We start from the raw sequence: 5282 nt of genomic DNA, 5'->3' as shown, positions 1-5282 counted from the left end.
CAGCCGGCAGAAATGTTAGTGTCGGTAAAAAAAAAACTCGGCAGTATTCCTTTTTGCTCCTTACGTTCTGAGTTCAAATTCCGCCAAGGTCAACGTTGCCTTTCATCTTTTCGGGGGTCGATAAAATAAAGTTCCAGTCAAGTACTGGGATCGATATAATCAACATGCTCCCGCCAACCTTTAAAATTTGCTGCCCTAGTTGCAAAATTTGAAAACAATAAAGGTGACCAACTAGTAGAATCATAAGCACGACAGACAAAATGCTTTTCTTTTATTTGTCTCCCTCATTTCACTGTGGCCATGCTGGAGTACCGACATTTCTTCTGAGTCTTTGTGTTCTGAATTGAAATTCTGTTTAGGTCATTATATATATTTTTTTTTCTGCTACGATCTGAGTTCGTATTCCGCCGGGGTCGACTTTGCCTTTTTATCCTTTCGGGGTTGATAAATTATACAGTAGACCCCCAAATGTACCTTCATAAAAGCTTCACCCGAGGCGGACCACCTCCTTCACTTCCACCTCAAATCCTAACTATGCAAATGGGGATAAGTGGAGGAGGTAGGTACTAGCTTCCGTATAGCAAAGGAAGTGCAACTCTTTTTATCTGTTTGGAAGTGCAAAGGAAGTGCAACTCTTTATCTGCATTTCGAAGGAAAAGGCTTGTTTCTTTGATAGGCAAGTTTAATAAGTTTGATAAGTCACTTTTGTAATGCGTAGTCGTTGCAGCAGCAATCTTAAATGCAGGAAGCAATGCAGATGTCAGCTGCAAAGTGGATAGCGAGTGAAATTGATGTAATTATGGTGAGTGACAGAATTATAAAGTTTCTGCTACTGACAGAGTAGGTGACAGCTCCTGACCTTGTCAACATTGCTGAGGTTTTACAAATATATTCGCATATGTAGGTATTGACTCTGTGGTTACTTATGTTAGTAATATCGATTTCAAATTTTGGCACAAGGCCAGCATGTTCGGGCCAGCAAGAAGGGTGTAAATCGATTACATCGACCCCAGTGCTCAGCATGAAAGACATAATCGACCCCAGTGGAATTTGAACGCGGAACGTAAAGCCGAAAGAAGTTCCGCTAAGCGTTTTGTCCGGCGTGCTAACTGTTCCGCCAGTTCGCTGCCTTCTTATGCAAGTTATTTTAGTTTCAAATTTTGGCACGGGGCTAGCAATTTCGTGTGAGGGCTAAGTCAATTATATCGATCCCGGTGCTCAGCATGAAAGACATAGTCGACCCCAGTGGAATTTGAACGCGGAACGTAAAGCCGAAAGAAGTTCCGCTAAGCATTTTGTCCGGCGTGCTAACTGTTCCGCCAGTTCGCTGCTTTCTTATGCAAGTAATATTAGTTTCAAATTTTGGCATGGGGCTAGCAATTTCGTGTGAGGGCTAAGTCGATCATATCGATCCCGGTGCTCAGCATGAAAGACATAGTCGACCCCAGCGGAATTTGAACTCGGAACATAAAGCCGAAAGAAATGCCACTAAGCATTTTGTCCGGCGTGCTAACTGTTCCGCCAGTTCGCCGCCTTCTTATCCAAGTAATATTATTTTCAAATTTTGGCACAGGGCCAGCAATTTCGTGTAGGGGTTAAGTCGAATATATCGACCCCGGTGTTCAACTGGCACTTATGTAATTGACCCCGAAAGGATGAAAATCAAATTCAGTCCCAGCAGCATTTAAACTCGGATTAAAATCGGAAAAAATGCTGTTGAGCATTTTTCCCAGCGCGATGATGATTCCACCAGCCCCCTGCCTTACTTTTTTTTTCAGTCATTTGACTGCGGCCATGCTGGAGCACTACCGATAGTCGAACAAATCGACCCCAGGAGTTATTCTTCATACTTATTCTAGCGGTCTCTTTTGCCGAACCACTAAGTTACTAGGACGTAAACATACCAACATCGGTTGTCAAGCGACGGGGGTGAACAAACACACACACACACGCACACACATACACACACACGCACACACACACACACACACACATATATATATATATATATTATATATACGACGGTTTCTTTCAGTTTCCGTCTACCAAATCCACTCTCAAGGTTTTGGTCGGCTCGAGGTTATAGCAGAAGACACTTGCCCAAGGTGCCAAGCAGTGGGACTGAACCCGGAACCATGTGGTTGGTAAGCAAGCTTCTTACCACACAGCCACTCCTGCGCCTGAAAGGTTTTTGTACACTGGGGTCGGTGTTATTTGCTACTACTTAACTCCAGGTTAGCTCAAATCCAGAAAACCTATGATCAAAGACGTTCCATCCGAGCCAATCACTACTCAACATTGATCAACATTTTACTCATTTTTTCATACATAAGCGTAAGCGTGGCTGTATGGTAAGTTTGCTTCGTAAACGACATGGTTTCCAGTTCAGTTCCACAGCTTGGCACCTTGGGCAAGTGTCTTCTACTATAGCCCCGAGCAAACCAAAGCCTTGTGTGTGGATTTGGTAAATGGAAACTAAAAGAAGCCTGTAGAATCTGTATATGTATATGTGTGGAGAGAGAGAGAGAGAGAGAGAGAGAGAGAGAGAGAGAGAGATAGTGTGTGGGGGAGAGAGACAGAGACCTAAATATCATCCTGATAAAAGAAAATAGATACTGGGTGCCCCAGCATGGCCGCAGTCTGATGAATGCAACAAGTAAAGGATAAAAAATAAAAGATATATAAGTATAGCGTTTGTCGATGATTATGTTAGTAATACCATCAAGAAATTTCCGTACATCTTATGTGGGCAAAGTGGCAGAGTCGTTAGCGCTTCGGGCAAAATGTTTAGCAGTATTTTTCCGGTCCTTACACCCTGAGTTCAAATTCAGCTAACGTCGACTTATTCTTTTATCCTTTCGGGTTCGTTAAAATAAAGTACCAGTCAAGTATAAGGATAGATATAGTCAAGTAACAACTTACTCCTAAAATTTTGTGCCAAAATTTGAAAGAAAAAAATGCTGCTATTTTTGTTTGTTAACCCCCAGGTGAGCATTAATCCAGAAGACTTTTGTTGAAAGACGCTCCATCCCTGCCAATCACGACCCAACTTTGCTGAAGGTTTACAAATAAGACTCAGTAGCTGCTTAAGTTAGTAATATCATTGAGAGATTGTTATACACACTAGGCCTGTTGTTACTGTTGTTGGTTAATTCCAGTTTAACTCGACTTCAGAAAACCACAACTAAAATTCTAAATTTCTGGATTGCATTGTCCAATGTGCATTTTTTTTTCTTCAGCAACGTACTAAAGATTAAACGATGCAGAGAAGACCAGCATGACCACTGCACAGGGACGGCACACAAATTCGTGAAACGTCCCATATTTTTCTATTGGTACAGGCTGTCTGGCAAGAAGTCTCTTTCTCAACCACATGGTTTCAAGGTCAGGTCCTACGTGTTGTGGCCGTGACAAGTGTCTTTTATTATAGCCCTCAGGCCGACAAAGCTGCGAGTGGATTTAGTAGAAGGAAAATGAAAGAAGAGTCGATGTACTATATATATATATATATATATATATTTTATATATGAGGGCATAATATACATACATGCCAGGAGGCATTATATATACTGCCGAACGCTAAGGCGGACAATCAGTCAGTTCTACCAAAATATTATAATCCCACCGAAGGCAATTTTCAAAGTAAGACATAAAAATATAGGACTGCACAGTGATTTCATACTTACGTAATCATCAGCAGGCCTGAATGTATTATAATAGTTATTATATACATGTATTATAAATAAACGTTTATTTATAATCATTCAGGCCTGCTGATGATTACGTAATGTATGAAATCACTGTGATACAGGCTATATTTTTAAATGTCTACTTTGAAAAATTGCATCGGTCTAGTAATATTTTTGGTAGAAATGCCTATGTGTCCCTCTTAGCGTTCGCATGTATATATAATGCCTCCTGGCATGTATGTATAATTATGTCTCTATATATAAAGTAATATGTTCAATAGAAATAATTAGTTTCGAAATTTTTTCTTATGAGTTGTTTTAGCTATCTACCTGACAATTCTTGTTAAAGTTTTCCTTATTAAGTAGTTGTCCTTAATTGCAACAAATATATTACTAATAGATATATCTATATAATATATATATATATATATATATATATATATATATTAATGCTGTATATATATATATAGTCGCCATGATAGATCGTATCCACTACACCCTTTTTTCTCTCTTTTTTTCACTCTTGTTTTTTCTGTGTCCCTTCTGTAGAAGAGCGTAGGCTCAAACGTAAAAGACTTTTTCAATTCCTGAGCGTTATACTAATACATCTGTTTGTTTTGTACACCACCTGTCTTCGTCTTTTGTTTTTTTCGTAAACTCTCCCTATATATATACACACACATACACACACACATTATATATATACACATATACATACATGCATATATACATACATACATAATACACATACACACGCACACACACATACACACATATATATACATATATGTATATGCATGCATGTATGGATGTATCTAAGTGTGCGCGTCTTTGTGTTTGTGCTTGTCCCGCACCAATACTTGTCAACCGGTGTTGGTTTGCTTACACCCCACTAAGCAGTTCGGCAAAAAGAGATGATAGAATAAGTACCAGGCTTAAAATTAGAATAGGTACTGGAGGCAATGCTTTCGACTAAACCCTTCAAAGCGATTCCCCAGCGTTACCGCAGTCTGAAGCAATCAAAACAGTAAACAAACAAGAGCACTCAGAGAGCGCAAACCTCCGCCAATCATCATTGTTCGACCGTGGTCGAGATAAGGAAATTTACTATGTTACGCCAGACTTCACGGTCCATCATAGCATTACGGAGGTCCTGATGCTGGATGCTTGTATCCCTGGAAATTACATCAGTGTAGGAGAGTGTGCACTTTCTGGTATCGCGAGCAGATGGCTTCCAGAGGAGAAGAGTAGAAATTACCTCGTTTTCAGCTCTACAACAATGTACAGCAAACTGGACTCTTCAACCCTTCACAAGAGATGATACCTCCGCCAAAGCAACCCCCAATGTCCTCTCAACGATTGAAATGAGAACATCTGAAATAAACTCGACTGCTCTCACAAACGAGAATACTAAAAATGAACCCGACCGCTCTCAGGCATAGGAGTGGCTGTGTGGTAAGTAGCTTGCTAACCAACCACATGGTTCCGGGTTCAGTCCCACTGCGTGGCATCTTGGGCAAGTGTCTTCTGCTATATCCCCGGGCCGACCAATGGCTTGTGAGTAGATTTGGTAGACGGAAACTGAAAGAAGCC

The 5282-nt window shown here is 40.5% G+C and overlaps 1 non-coding gene across 1 annotated transcript; it reads left to right on the top strand.

Moving 5' to 3' along the window:
• The first annotated feature begins 3225 nt into the window (after positions 1–3225).
• On the top strand, positions 3226–3329 carry LOC115210047. The gene has a single exon (XR_003881400.1). It is a non-coding gene; the product is annotated as a U6 spliceosomal RNA (small nuclear RNA).
• The last annotated feature ends 1953 nt before the right edge of the window (positions 3330–5282 follow it).

The sequence above is a fragment of the Octopus sinensis genome, linkage group LG3 (assembly GCF_006345805.1).
Source record: "Octopus sinensis linkage group LG3, ASM634580v1, whole genome shotgun sequence".
In the NCBI taxonomy this organism is placed as follows: domain Eukaryota; kingdom Metazoa; phylum Mollusca; class Cephalopoda; order Octopoda; family Octopodidae; genus Octopus; species Octopus sinensis.
The sequence above is the reverse complement of the archived record's forward strand: the minus strand, read 5'-3'. Positions and strand labels throughout refer to the sequence as shown.